Source organism: Gigantopelta aegis, chromosome 12 (genome assembly GCF_016097555.1).
Source record: "Gigantopelta aegis isolate Gae_Host chromosome 12, Gae_host_genome, whole genome shotgun sequence".
Classification (NCBI taxonomy): domain Eukaryota; kingdom Metazoa; phylum Mollusca; class Gastropoda; order Neomphalida; family Peltospiridae; genus Gigantopelta; species Gigantopelta aegis.
The window spans coordinates 14281904-14298349 of record NC_054710.1 but is presented as its reverse complement, the minus strand read 5'-3'; the positions used below and the strand labels follow the sequence as shown (position 1 = coordinate 14298349).

Sequence of the window (16446 nt, the reverse complement as noted above, 5' to 3'; positions counted from 1 at the left end):
AGTCTGGTGCTTGGGGATACATGGAATGCCCTGGCAACGGCCGTTCTGGATTCGCCTGCGTCTAGTCGGCCGATGGCATTGTTTCTCTGCGGTTCACTGAGACGTGGCATGTCCTGGATTGTCAACTGTCGGCCAGATACAGAGGCCAGGCAAGCGAACACCCTGCACTTTTATACTGTCGGTGTTCATGTTGCACGTGCAGACAACGCACGTGCAGTGGTGACATGGTTTGCACGTGGCTGCGTTTTTGCGAATATTCACATTTTGAAACTTTATTTTACAGTAGCTGCGTTTTATCGAATGTAACCGTGGGAATGTGTTTGGGACATGCAATGACCTTATATTCACAAAGCATGAACCGGTAGGAAACATAAAATCGGAGTTATAACCCATTTGTACCCTTTTGCGTTTCTTTTTTTGAAGAGTATATATATATATCATCCATTAAAGGCTTTTTTAGGAGATATCGCTGGCACTATAATTTGCGATATCTCCGCAGGAGACATCACGTGTTATAATCTTGATTGGTCAAATTTTAATCACAAGACAATGTTTTGTTACATCACTTTGTTTCAGCGCTAAACCTATCATTAGTGACGTCACGCCAATGCCGTTCTGCTAGTTAACGAGTCTATCGCTGACATTCAACCCACATTACTGACGTTGTTTACACCTTAAATATATTTTATCAATATTCTTTAAAATGGAAATTTAAAATAAACTGTAGGAAAACGAAAATATTAATTTTTAAGGGAACCACTAGAGATTATAAACATACTTTCAAGATCGGAAACACTGTTCTAGAGAATGTAAAAGAATATAAATATCTTGGAATTATCTTTACTAAATTAAATAACTTCCGTATTACTAAAACTAAGCTCAGCCAATAGGCTACTCATTTATCAACCGAATGTAAATTAAAAATGTTTGATTCAATAGTCCTTCCAATCTTGTTATTCGGATGTGAAGTCTGGGGACATGAGAAAATTGATATATTTAATTCTGTACAAATACATTTTTAAAAACATATTTTACCTATTAAACAAGAAACACAATTTTTTATGCTCTTTGGAGAGCTAGGGAGACTTCCTATTGAATTAATAATTTATAGAAGAATGGTATGTTACTGGGCAAGGCTTTTATCAGGAAATCAGTCAATTTTTTTGAACTTATTGTATAAAGTAATGCTAAATCAGTAAATGACTATATTTTTAACTGAACAGAATATAAATGGGTCATTACTATTAAAAACATTTTGGAAAAGTTGGGAATGGGTAATGTCTGGGTAGCTCATACTTTCAGATCAGTTAATTGTCTCGCAACAAATTAAACAAAGACAAACTGATCAATATTCACAAACATTGAGAAGTAACATATCATTATCTTCGAGAGGCGAAACCTACCAATTATATAAGGAACAACTAATTTTAGAAAAATACATTAATATACTTCCAGAAACACTGTGGAAACCACTCTTAAAATTCAGAACATCAAACCATTTTTTACCGGTAGAAACAGGACGCTGGAATAATATTTCATTAGAAGATAGAATTTGTACCCTGTGCAATGAAAGTGAAATTGGTGATGAGTTTTACTATCTTTTCATTTGCCACTTTTTTAGTAATTCTAGGACTCAATTTTTACATCCCTATTACTATACTCGACCAAGTACTTATAAATTCAAAGAACTAATGCAAAACAAACGAATCAGTACACTAAAGAATTTAGCAAAGTTGATAAAAGTAATTATGAATGCATTTAAATATCCTTGATATTTCACATCCCCAACCCCCAGAAGTATATTTTATATGTGTATATATATATTGAACATTAATTTAATAATAACAATTTTAAGTAGTTCTACCGGCTAAACAGTTTATATATTTGTATTTTTATGAATATTCACAGCTTTATGTTGTATGCAAATGTTCATAGGAATTAATTCACAATCATTGTAATTTAACTTTTGTATTTCTCTTTCATCTTGTCACGTGTTTATAGAAATATTATGTATATATTCCTCCTACGCCGTTGTGCAACGGCCGGAGAGTAAGTAAAGTCTGGTGTTTTCTTGTCTTGTCGCAAATGAAAAGAATGATAATGGATGATAAAAAGAATACCCCCCTGATTTCTTGTGATATGAAGCCTCGATTTCATACTTTTATCAACTCGTGCTGATAAATTATGATATATAATACAAATGCTTGTGATATTAGTTGTATATAACTACTTGAAACAGATGTACCCAATTAGAGTTTGATGTATAAATCGCCTTATCCACGTAGTCCTTCTGTCCGTCTGTCTGTCTGTCTATCCGTCTGTCCTACATATAGATTTCTGAATGATTTTTTATTTTATTTTTGGATTGCCTTGAGATATTGAGCTGAGATGTTTTGAAAAGTTTTATCATGCACTGTTACAGATCAAGTTTGACTTCCATGGCGATTTACTCATATCTGACTGAGTTATGCTCTTGAACTTAGGAGATGTGAAAAGTAGTTATCCTGATTTTTTTTTAGAAATTCTTGAGATATTGAACTGAAATTTTGTGTATAGCTTTATAATGTACTGTTACAGATCAAATTTGATTTTCATTGCAAATTACCCATTTTTGACGGACTTATGAATCCAGAACTTAGAAGATTTAAACATTTATTTTCCGAACTTTGGTTTCATTGAGGTGAAATGTTTTTTTTTCTTTATCATGTACTGTAACTGATCAAGTTTATTTTGTATATTTCTTTATCATGTACTGTAACTGATTTATTTTGTATAGTTCTTTATCATGTACTGTAACTGATCAAGATTAATTTGTATATTTCTTTAGGCCAAAAAAAGAAGAAGTTTGTTTCAGGTAACATGGCCAAAAAAAGTAGGGTAGGTAGGTAGGATTTAAAAAAACAAAATGTTTTAGTTCAAAGGTTACCCTACCTTAAATGTGTTTGCCAGAGAAAAACTCAGTCTCAAGATGAAAGACATGAAGGCAAGCTGTCTGAAAAATCTTAGTTTACTCTTTGCAGCCAGAGAGAAATAAAAACAATTTCACTGTCAATGTCAGTTTTAAGTTTCACATGCCATTTTCAAAAGACAGGAAAACAAAAAAAGTTCAAACTATTCCTTTCACCAATAAAAGTCAGTAGATGACTGCACAGAAACTTTGTCCAGTTTTGTCAGAGGATGACTGCACAAATTTGTCCAAGTTGTTCAATAGATGGTCACAGATTTATCCAGTCAGTAGATGACTGCACAAAAACTTCACAGATTTGTCCAACTTGTATTGGAAATAACAAAACAATACTAATTTTGTGTGCAATTTACAAAACAATTTTATTTCATCTAGTACCAATGTGTCAAGTATCCTTGTGCTTGAAACATGTATGGGGTACCTGTAAAAAAAAGTACTCGAATTTTGTGCGAAACTAGGGTAGTCATAGACGCTACCCGTTATCTCAGAAACGAGCAGCTTGACCCCCATTTTTTTCTGATTCACTTTAAGTGTAAGGGGTGGTAGTATTTATATCCGTGGCGTTTATGTCGGTTGATACGTTGCAGGTTGGAGTTTTAGCCACATATGTTACTATTGTCGTCTATGGGATTTGATTTGGTAGTATAGACCCTAGACGGACATTTGGACATAAATAATGAGAGCGTGTTATGTTCAAATGTCCGTCTAGCTCTCTTACAGTCAGAGTACTCGGGCTAAGGCGTTCCCTGTGGGACGGACTTACAGTTTTAATGTTTATCAGCCTATTGAACGGACCCATGCTAAAATCACCCAAATTAATTTATTCCCAATTAACTCAAACACTGAAATAAATGTGAACTGTTTAATGTTTGTGGTTATTCTTGAATATTCCGTTTATTTAATTATTACCCATGCTCAGCAGTTGATAGGCCTATCTACATCACTGGCGTAGGAAGCGGGGAAGGGGGTACTTTGTAGCAGCATCGATGGTTTATATATTAATTTTATACGTGTGTGTACCCACCCACCCCACTTTTTGGTATCTTCCTACAGGCTACACCCGTGTATATTAACAAATTCTGGGTACTAGGCCTAAGCAGTAGCCAACTACGAAAATTGTACCACGTCTTCTTCAAATGACCATCACCTTTGCATGCGGAAAAAAATGTGATGACTTATAGTTTGTGCATGTGGTATCGAGAAATCCTTGATTGTTTTGTTAGTACACACACACACACACACACACACACACACACACAGTGATTTCCCTAGAAATTTGGCATATACCGGTATATATATATATATATATATATACTGAAACAAAGGCACACACATTATTTACCCTCTGCACCAAAGTAAATACTAAACACACGGAGGAGGGGGGGGGGGGGGGGGGGGGGACCGACCTATATTTTCTTACTGCAGGCCTGCTACAGACACATTTGCAAAAAATTAAATAATTAAAGTTTAAAGAAGAATTTAGGCCTATGTTATAATTATTATGTGTGTAATTTAGCAGTATAAACTTTTATTTTAAAATTGAAAAATAAATAAATAAGATGTATTAGCTGTGGTATGGCAAAATAAATACAAGTATAGATAATATCCAAGCAACTTTGATTAAATGAAAAATAAAGACCACACAAATTTAACCATAAAGGAATATACTCCTTATTCAAGAACTGGATGCATCGATTTGTTGGGGGGGGGGGGGGGGGGGGGGGAGGGAGGTGTTTCATGGAAGACGATGGAATCGTGTATTTTATTTACAGTATAATGTGGCATTTTTATCACTGCACATCTTTTAACCATTTTGTTTGCTAAATTAATCGCTGTTGGTGTCAACAAGCAACAACATTAAAGTCTGTGAGGGAAGCCATGGAATTTAATCAGGTTTGTCGTTTTAATGACCCTACCCACAAGCGGCACCTAGTCTCTTCTTTTGGAAATTTGTAAAACGATATTTTTTTTCACATCATGTTATGGTTTATGCAGCCAACTGCACAACATGTGTTAGGCATCGTGACCGTTAAAGTGCTGTGCCAGACCATACACTAAAATTTCAAATTCCACAATTAAATGCTTTCTTAATTCATTGCAATAATATTTTACACTGATATGTAAATCAATAATTACGAAAATGCCCCATAAAAGTATTAAAACATCACTCCCGTAGAACACTGCCGGAAACGACCGAGTAAAATTCTCGGTAAAAACATTTGCCTGTAAATAGCCGTGACGTCACGAAGGGAACGCGCTTCACAGAAACCTACCACGAGATGACTTCCAGCGCAAGCGAAAGTGGGACCGACAGCGACTGCCAAGCTCATTGATCATGCGATTCTTCTTTCGATGATGAATAGTGTAGTAATGACGACTGGACTAATATTTGTGCAACACAACAAATAATGCCTTATCAGTTTGAACCTGGAACATCTTCCGACGAACCACCGGCCTGACAGATGACGATGAAAATGGTCGTGGAGACAGCTTACCACTAATTTACAACTTTTATTCTTGTTTTGTTCTTTAGCTTTTCGTGCCAATTATTTTGCTACACTGTATGTTCTAATACTTGTGATGTAGTAGAAAAGACGATAAATAACTCTTGAATTCTACGAGTCAAGTGGACCCAATATCGGTAATTTTAAGAAATAAACAAAAACGACTTTTAGTCTGTCCCATCCATCTATGAAGATGTTTTTTTGTGTGTGAATAATTTCAGTTTAGTTTAACGTAAAAAAAAAAAAAAGTAAAAGTGTTTTGGAAATAACAAAACAATACTATTTTTTGTGTGCAGTTGTGAAAACAGTCTGCTCAGAAATAAATAACTTATTTGAATTTAAAAAAAAAAAAAAAAAACGACTATGAAGATGTTTTTTTTTGTGTGAATAATTTCAGTTTAGTTTGACGTAAAAAAAAAAGAAAAAAAAAGTAAAAGTGTTTTGGAAATAACAAAACAATACTATTTTTTTGTGTGCAGTTGTGAAAACAGTCTGCTCAGAAATAAATAACTTATAGCACATTCCATAGTATGAAAAAAGGTTTTCTCTGTGGGAGGTATAGTAAAATTAATTTAATGTATTTATAGTCTGTTTTACAGGGAACGCCTTTTTTCATACTATGGAATTTACAAGTCATTTATTTCTGAGCCGATTGGACCGGCCTCGGTGGCGTCGTGGCAGGCCATCGGTCTACAGGTTGGTAGGTACTGGGTTCGGATCCCAGTCGAGGCATGGGATTTTTAATCCAGATACCGACTCCAAACCCTGAGTGAGTGTTCCGCAAGGCTCAATGGGTAGGTGTAAACCACTTGCACCGACCAGTGATCCATAACTGGTTCAACAAAGGCCATGGTTTGTGCTATCCTGCCTGTGGGAAGCACAAATTAAAGATCCCTTGCTGCCAATCGGAAGAGTAGCCCATGTAGTGGCGACAGTGGGTTTCCTCTCAAAATCTGTGTGGTCCTTAACCATATGTCTGACGCCATATAACCGTAAATAAAATGTGTTGAGTGCGTCGTTAAATAAAACATTTCTTTCTTTCTGAGCCGATTGTTTTCTAAGATGCATACAAATTTAGCTTCTTTTTTTTTTTTTTTTTTACAAAAAAAACCCCTACATTTTTGTAGGATGGGACGGACTAGGCTATAGATACTTACTTGTTTGTACTTTATTGTTTTGTTTGTACTTTATTGTTTTAATGTTCTCGAACTGTAAAGAAAAATCTCACAAATGGACGAGATGCAAACGACAACAAATCGGATCTCGATGATTGCACGAACCGTGCATGAGAAAACAACCTGACCGGAGTTGAAAGCATAACGCAATTTGGGACATTGACGATATGCACCCCAAGGTCGTTTCGGTGTGGATGGCGTCGGCTTGTTGTCATTTGTTTTGTGTCACAGAAAAATTGTTGGTACGGCATCTTTTTTTAAAAGCCATAACACATGGTATTCCCATATCTCGCTTAAGCCGACAAGCCAGTTCGGACGAATCGAAACTAGTGTCTGCTGTCGCAACACATTTTCTTCCTGTCCAGTATTTCCACGTTGTTTTAATCAAATTCACACACAGCTTTCTCACAGCAACATTACTAGGAAATGCGTGAAGACTAAATTTATCGGCTTTTGTGTTGCTACAGCCGCCAACAACACACCGTTTAACCATAATAAACACAAACGAAGCAATGAACAATGGCGCTGACTATCGAAAGGAGTTCCCTTCGTGACGTCACGGATCAAATCTTACGGAAATTCCCGAAACGAATTCAGCTGGTTCTGTTTTTCAGGGGAATATTTTTAAATGGAAAATATACCGGTATATAATTTTTTTTAATTTTTTTTTTAATTTTCTAATCATATTAAATAATATCTTGATTGGTATAGCTCAATACATCATACATCTGGCACAGCACTTTAACTGTTGTAAATGATCGACCAAAGTTGCCTCATTTCACTGTCAAACCATACGTAACTAAGGAGAAGCGTCTCCGCGTCACGTGATAAACAGTGGCGGCCAGGGGTCGGAGTACCCGTATGTTCGGTTCCGAGAATCTGGATTGTTTTCGCCAAATTACTAAAATCAACGATGAGTTCCGAATTGTACCGACAATTAATACGGAATTCACAGTGATCAATCGGACAACTTCGTAAATAGTGAAATGTTCCGACTGCACAATGATGTCAACAAATTTCATTTGTTTTCGCTGCTAGGACTCTGAACGCACATGGCAAATAATTTAATACTTAGACGTTTTTGGAGTCAGTCGCCAGATGGCGACGATAATAAATTCAGTCAGTCGCCACGCCAACATTTTGGTAGCATTGGCGACCATTTTGGTCGCAACGTAGAAAACTGGTTATTGATTCCAATTTCAAACAAATTAGTTATGCTCATATTCATTCATCGTCCAGGCATGTCTAGCTGGGTCCAGTTTCTAACAACACCAGTGATTGGGTCCAGGGTACGGCGTAAGAAGGTGCCAAAAAGTGAGGCGGGGGTGTATAAAAACCATCGCTGCTGCCCCCCACGCGCACACACCCCTCAACCTCCATTTAACACACACACTGACGTGTAAGAGTTATCCTACTTGAGTACTTCTGTCGTCTGCTTTGTCGCACCACGACCACAACTTCTCTGTGCGCTTCACCCCACCCCACCCCACCCCAGCAGAAGAAAAAAAGTTCAGGGTCGGTGGCAAAATCTTGAGTCGGTCGGGTGACCGGAAACAAACAATGTTTTATTTTTTTTGGCTTTATCATGTACTGTAACTGATCAAGTTTCCCCTGCGTGTGCTGTAACCTCACCGTGGTGCAGGGGTGTAACATTCTCTTTGAGAATGGCCAATACAGCACAAAATTGAAGTTTTGAGTAAAATTCAGTATCCGTAAAATTCTGTGATATTTGTGTTTTTGCACAGTTCTTCACACTGTTTTTGTTTAAGTCTTGAATTTTTATATTGATGTTGATCATCACTTTATTTATTTGTATTACCATAGTTTGACACCCAATAGCCGATGTATTTTTCGTGCTGGGGTGTCATTAAACATTCATTCATTCATTCATTGATCAAGTTTATTTTGCATGATGACTTAACACCTTTTTTTAAAGGTATGCTCCATAAATTTAGGACATAAAAAAAATTGTTCTCAAAACGGGTCTAAAGTCATTTTTTTCAAAACTTTCCACAATTATGTTTCTAGCCTTTGGGTTATTTATATGTAGAAATATGTTTGTGTCAAGGTTTTGATCAAGTACCAGATTAAAATACCTACATACAATATATTTTTCATTCTCAAAGTTTTCAACCGATGTAAAAAATATTTTCATAGAAGTTTAGGTTGTGATCGTTTGGTCCATATACATTGAGATGTGTTACTCTTCCATAGTTATATCAAGTATAATATAATTACCCGAAATATCATTCTTTATTTTATGCAATTTGTACTCGAAATTGTTATTTAGCAATACAGCAGCTCCACTTGAACTACTAGAATAAGAACTAAAAAGCACTTACATCCCCATTGAGTGTGTATATAGGATTCAAGATCTCTTGTAAAAGTAGTATCATGTAAACAATATATACTAAATTGTTTCTGCTATAAATAATTAAGTACATCTTTCCTTTTTGAGGCACTCCCAGTCCCTGACAGTTAAGTCATTATTTATATACAAGCCATAACAATAAATATACATGTTGCAGACTGCCATATGATTAAGACTTCTAGTCTGGAATGAGAGAGAAAGAATGGTTAAAGATGGAAAGGATAGATATGATAAGAGTCATTTTGTCTTGTATACCGAGAACTATTTAGACTTATTATCCACATGGTTCAACATAACCGAGTTAATAATAATCAGACGAAGCACACTGTAATAACAAATGCAATGACGCAATTTTGGGAACCAACGTCATCACATGACATTATTTTTCCATGTCATAAGACTGCATATTAAAATGTGACGTCATTTCGTCGTCTCCTTCTACTTGTGGTTGAAGCATTTTGAGACGGTACTTGTTATTCATAAACAAATAATAATGATATGGATAATAAAGAAATTTTTACACTCACGTTTGTGTCGTACTGATTTTACGAAACTTATCATGATTTACGTATTACCCTCGCTCTTGCTTGGGCAATACAAAACTCCAGATCCTCATTTAGTAAAATCAGTACGACACACAAGCTCGTATAATAATCTCTGTATATGTGACGGATAAGAGACTTACAGAACAGGATAAGAGAATTGAGAAAATAAAATAATAAAAGTAAAATACAAGTTCTCTCGTTGCCCATTGGAGCGAAGTCTCATATTATGTGTATACAGTTACCAGAGAAATACATTAAGAATGTTAGAACAGAACTGATATATCTGTAATAAAGTTGTTAATAATAAACTTTACAATTTGTGTAAGTAATACAGTTTTGGTATATTGCTCTTGCTGTTAAATTGTTAATCAATTACCCACAAAGAGTACTAAAATTAAGTATATAGTCAGACATTATAGTTTTGGATTCTGGTCAATTTGGTTTCTAACTTTTTACCTTTTTACTAACTATTCAAGAGTGTGTAACTAAATGTATTAAAAACAAAATAACAAATGTGGCAGGTAAGATTAAACGTCAGTTGTCCCCATCCCATCTTTCCAGAACTATCAAAGTAGCAGAACTAACTACACACACAGATAGCTAACACCAAATGAACCATATACCGAGTAATATTACCAACAGACACGCCCTACTAGACAGGTATTATCATGTACATAACACCATACACTGATATCCATCTGCTAAGCCATTGTCTTATGAAGGTAACGTGGGGCAAGGGGACACGTGTCAATTTTACCATTTATTATTCTATATGTGTAATAAGACTTATTTTCGACAATTTCATTAACAAACACAATTCAGATGTGTAGACTCTTACACACACACACGCACGCACACACACGCCCTCGTTCCGCAGCACCGGCGCTATATATTTCACATTTGGTTTGTAACCTAGTAAAAATTCAAACACATTTTTGAAGCAATGATTTTCGAATTTGTAGTTTTAAGAAAACAGTTGCTCTTTCTTCTTTTATTTAATGCTTAATTTGTTTTATTTATTTGTTGATTATTATGCATTCCAGTCATTCTTTCTTAATTGATATGCAGTAGAAATTTCGGGACTGAATGGGTATTAGTATTCCTGAAGGTGTGAAGATCGGTTATCTGCTGCACCTTAATCGCTGTTGTTAAAATATCCCTTTTCTATAATAGTAAAACTTTACTGTGACCGCTTAATACAGGTATTTTACCGATTTGGGATCTGATTTAGGTGGCCGCTGCCCGCGTTAGACAGGTGACCGCTTATTACAGGTGCATTTACATTATAAATCGTTTGGGAGGAAAAAAGTGGCCGCTTAAGGCAGGTGACCGCTGAGTACAGGTAGCCGCTAGGACAGGTTTGACTATATATATATATATATATATATATATATATATATATATAAAATCTTACATTTTCAGTGCATCAAAGTATGTGATATTTTTCAAATCACATACTTTAAGAATTTGATAACTTTGCAAAGTAGATGTAAATTAATCAAAGTCACGGCACTAGATTTATTGACATTTAAGCAAACGTACTTGGGTGACACTCCATAATTGACGTATGCATTCAAAGTCATCAAATAAAAACATTTCAATAATAATTTTACACTGATAGCTGTCCAGCCTTCAAAAAACTAAATAAAAAAACGTTAAGCCCTAGTTTATTTTGATGTAAGGACATCCAAAATGACGTCATTCGAGTTTGACGTCATTTCCATTCAAAAATACACCGCGTTACATATTTTTACGTTATTTGAATATCTAGTAATGACGTTATATCAAGCTTGATATTATATGATAAAGAGATTATTACCCTCGTGTGTTTCGGTATCGTCAATATCATATATTAGGAATTAAAATAATGTATTATGCGAGCCTCTGACGAGCATAATACAATTTTTATTCCTAATATATTGACTATACCGTGTAATTTGTGTAACTAATACAGTTTTTACAGTGTGTAACCAGATGTATTAATAACAAAATAACAAATGTGGCAGCTAAGATTAAATGTCAGTTGTCCCCATCCCATCTTTCCAGAACTATCAAAGTAGTAGAACTAACTACACACACAGATAGCCAACATCAAATGAATCTAATACAAAGTAATATTACCAACAGACATGCCCTACTAGACAGGTATTATCATGTAGATACCCCCATACACTGACATCCATCTGCGTATGCCATTGTCTTATGAAGATAACGTGGGGCAAGGGGACACGTGTCAATTTTACCATTTATTATTCTATATGTGTACTAAGACTTATTTTGACAATTTCACTAAGAAACAAAATTCCGATGTGTAGAGTCTTACACGCGACACGACACACGCACGCACGCACAGACACACACACACACACACACACACACACACACACAGCGATATATTTCACATTTGGTTTGTAACCTACTAAAAATGCAAAGACATGATGCAATGATTTTCGATCTCGTTTAAGAAAATGGATCTCTGTAACAGTTGCTCTTTCTTCTTTTATTTAATGCTTAATTTGTTTTATTTATTTATTTATTATTATTTACATAAAATAAAATAAAGATACTGGTTAGGCTACATGACCAGGAAAATAGTTCTTGAGTATGAATAAATAACACGAAGGCCAAACTCGCTTCAAAAAAACGTTGATACACGTAAACAAACAAATACATTACAATACTGAATAACAATTACAATCATACTCGTAAAATTGTATTGTACCAATTGTTTTAGCCAGTGTGACCTCTTCAAAAGAGGAATCACATAAGGCAAACATCTTGTTATTTTTGTACCCCTATTCTTCATATACAGTTGTATAATTCACCAACCCCTTTCACTTTACTGGGCATAGTGTTTTGTCAACTGGACCTGATCGGAAAAAGATCCCTTGCAATTAATGGGAAAATGTAGCGGATTTTTTGTAACCATTCTTCATAGATGTCTTGGCAATCGGGCAAGGCATTTCTTGCCTTGCCTAATAACGACCGTGACCATTTTCTCCAACACGGGGGGGGGGGGGGGGGGGGGGGCGGAATAGTTGTCCGCCATTCCCCACACCCTTCCCTGCAATGATAATAGCCGTCCGCATTGAGTATGGTCCAAACAGCGGGTCAGATTAATGTGTATTTTCGTTTGCTTTGTCACTGAAACTTTGTGTTGACTCGATTGTTTTTCTCTTGGTGAATTTAGTTTATTAGTATAATTTGTTTTATTTTGCGATTAAACTTTAACACAAAGCAACGATTTAACACCAGGTGGGTATACTTAAAAAATTATGATGATATGTATGCACGAGTGTTTTTTTTTTTTTTTAATTCATTTTATACACAAACTGATATTTACTATCGGGCTATACTGATAACCGGAATGAAACACTGCTTCGGACTGAGCGGAATGCAATATCGGACTTTTAAAAATCAACACATAATCTTAGATGAATATGGAGCAACGACGGCAGTTCTATCGTCCTGAGTTAAAATGGCCGATATAAGACTAGTTTAGTTTGTTTTGGTTAATGACACCACTAGATCACATTGATTTAGTAATCATTACGGCTATTGGGTGTCCAACATTTGTAGTTTTGACATAGAGTCTTCAAGACGAAACCACCTACTTATTTCCATTAGTAGCATTAGCATTTAACAGTATTTGTAATTATGAATTTAACTGGTAGACTGCAGGAAAATGCATTTAAAAACATCTAGTTTTAAATTTTCCCATAAAAAAATCTCAACCAGTCGGTCCCCTCCACAAATGTTCACTTACCTTCGTCACGCGTGCATATTATGTCTGACCATGCCTATGCTTTAATATTAAGTGCACGGCTCTGAAAATTGCGAGAACGATCGTTTCGTTCGCGCAAATCTAATTTTGTGTAACTTTTGTTTTTTTCGTGCAAAATTTGGAGCATCATTTACATGGATATGACGGGTTACGCAAAAAGGAAATGGGTTACCTGGATTTATACCTCCCCCATCCGTGATATAAGATCATTTGATATCATATACATGTGAACATTCCTCATGAAATATCGAAGTGAAGTAGTTCACCTTCTCGTCTTTAGGTGTAATAACAAATATTTCAAATCAGCTGAGGCCATTCGTTATGACTGCCATTTCAGCAACGCGTATTATTTTTATTAAAGTAGTTTAGCGTGACCATAAACCACTATGGTTTCGAACACGCCTATCCCGAGTCCGGTCTCCGATAGGATCGAGGGTCTGACTCGGGACGGGCAATTTGTAGACTGCTGTTGTGTACAGGACAGTGTATCAATTATAGGTGGCTGTTCAACATACACATTGTGTAAAAGTCTGTTTTGTTTATCGACACCACTAAAACGCATTCATTTATTAATCAACGGCTATTGGATGTTAAACTTTTATTTGATAATTCTGACATATAGTGTTAGAAAGGAAACATCTACATTTTTCCATTAGTAGCAAGGAATCTTTATCTTTTTTTTGCACCATTCCACAGCCGTGACATGCACATTGTCTAAGAAAGGAAAGAAAGCACCTTGATATAGCCACTATATGATGGCAAAGGGCGTCTTTTGTGCATTAATTCAGGGTTGTTGTTTTTTGGTGGGGTTTTTTAAAATTCAGTTAAATTGTTGTCGAATATTTTTAAATAGATATTTTCTGAAACAAGATTTGTTTTGATAATTGCTTAATTAATTGAATTGACGTTTGAGTCTGTTTACAAACATACCTCACAAAAAATATATATTGTTTAGGAGAAAGAAAAATAATTACTCAAAATGTGTTGGTAAAATATATTTAAATTTTTTTTCTCCTTTTCTAATAAGATGTTTATAAATAGGAAATATATCTTTAACGACAGAACAGAACACAACGTTAAATATTACACCCAGACCGTTAGGCAACGGCATATGGGGAAACGTGAACAACAACAAATAAAAGAAGTAAAGTGTAACTTCTTTTGTTTGATAATCACCAACTTAGCTAAGTCAATCTCGGAAACTTAAGTTGTTTGATAAATACGGGCCCTGATAATTAAAGATCGGCAATTTCCGTAAAGAACTACTTTCGTGTGTGTTTCGGTGGCGTTTTTTGGGTTGTGTGTGTGTGTGTGTGCAGGGTGTCTTTTTCTTTGACTTGTTTTTTCTTCTCTTTTGTTTTCTTTTTTTCTGGGGGGAGGGGGTTGTGGGTTTTTTTTTTTTAGAATATTTAAGCACTTAATAATAAACATTCGTTTTAGGTAATTCGCTTGATAATTATTTTATATGCTTGTTTTCATGTTTAGTTTTCCATTTAATAATTGTTTAATATAATTGTTTTAAAGTACTGACGAAAGCACCTGCAAAGTATTTACATCAATTAAATCGACTAAATTGGAAATTTCCTTTCATGCCCATGATTACTAGTCGTGAAGCCAACAGTGTCATATAGATTGTGCATTATTTAAAAACTGCCGCCATCGCTGCATGACGTTAAACTGTCACCAAAGTGTGCATGGCGTCAAAACGATGTGCCACCAAAGTGTGTGTGTGTGTGTGTGTGTGTGTGTGTGTGTGTGTGTGTGTGTGTGTCTTTCTTAGTTTCTGTTTTATCAATTCATTAGTGGTTTTCTATTTCAGTGGTAGCTGTATAGATACTAGTACTGCAACTTTGGATTCATGTCAGATGTTTACTCAGCACAGAGGAGACTAGTCTGGAAAACGTCATCAGCTGAAGACCTGCATCTGGAAACCAACATGTCCAATGTAAAGTCTATTCAAAGAGTGTAAAGTCAAGTCTCTTCTAGATATACATATGCGTGTTCATTCTGGTGAAAGACCTTTCAGATGTGGAATGTGCTTAAAGGATTTCTCAACCAAGAGTAACATTAAAAGACATATGCAGATTCACACTGGAGAAAAACCTTTCAAATGTGAAATGTGCAATAAATGTTTTATGTGGAGTTCCAACTTGAGAGTACATATGCAGATTCATACTGGTGAGAGGCCATTCAACTGTGAAGTGTGCACGAAATGTTTTACACGTTGTTATGACTTAAAACAACATATGATGATTCCTAAAGGCAACAAACCCTTCAAATGTGAAGTGTGCATGATATGTTTTAAGCGTTGTTCCCACTTAAACCTACATATGTTGACTCATACAGGCAAGACACCTTTCAAATGTGAAGTCTGTTCCAAATGTTTTTCGCAGAGTTCCAACTTAAAGAAGCATATGTTAATTCATACTGGCGAGAAGCGTTTCAAATGCAAAGCATGCACAGCATGTTTTTCACAGACTTCCGGCTTAAAGCAACATATGTTGATTCATACTGGGGAGAAACCTTTCAAATGTGAAGTGTGCACAAAATGTTTTAGAAAATGTTCCCACTTGAATGAACATCTGCAGATTCATACAAGGGAGAACACTCTCAAATATGAAGTGTGCAAAAAATGTTTTGCTTATAAATCCATGTTAAAAGAACATATGTTGATCTATACTAGGTATAAACCTCTTAAATGTGAAATGTGCACAAAATGTTTTATAAAACGTTCCCTCTCGAACGAACATATGCACATTCATACTGGGGAGAAACTAATGCTGCAAACATTTGTATTATATATATATATATATATTATTATGACAAATGTAAATTATTTGCCAAGGAGCTCATTGGTAATCAAATTCTTTAACAGTGGTAGAAATTAGGAAATGCATAGGCGAAATATTAATGGAATTATCTCTAATACAAAGTTGCATAATTATGATCGTATCACAGTCAAAGTTGACATGAGTATGTGACAATGTTCTTGGTATGGACTGACGGCAGAGTTTTCGTCACCAAACAGCGTCGCACGAGAGCGCTGAAATCAGTACTTTGTGTGACCACCAGGAGCAGCAATCACTGCGCGACATCTCCTTC

The 16446-nt window shown here is 35.5% G+C and overlaps 1 long non-coding RNA gene across 1 annotated transcript in view; it reads left to right on the top strand.

Annotated features, from left to right (window-relative positions):
* Positions 1 to 15337, top strand: part of LOC121386454 — a 34783-nt gene extending 19446 nt beyond the window's left edge. Inside the window, exon 3 of the long non-coding RNA XR_005959659.1 lies at positions 15164 to 15337. This is a non-coding gene — a long non-coding RNA (uncharacterized LOC121386454). The remainder of the gene's footprint in view (positions 1 to 15163) is intronic.
* The last annotated feature ends 1109 nt before the right edge of the window (positions 15338 to 16446 follow it).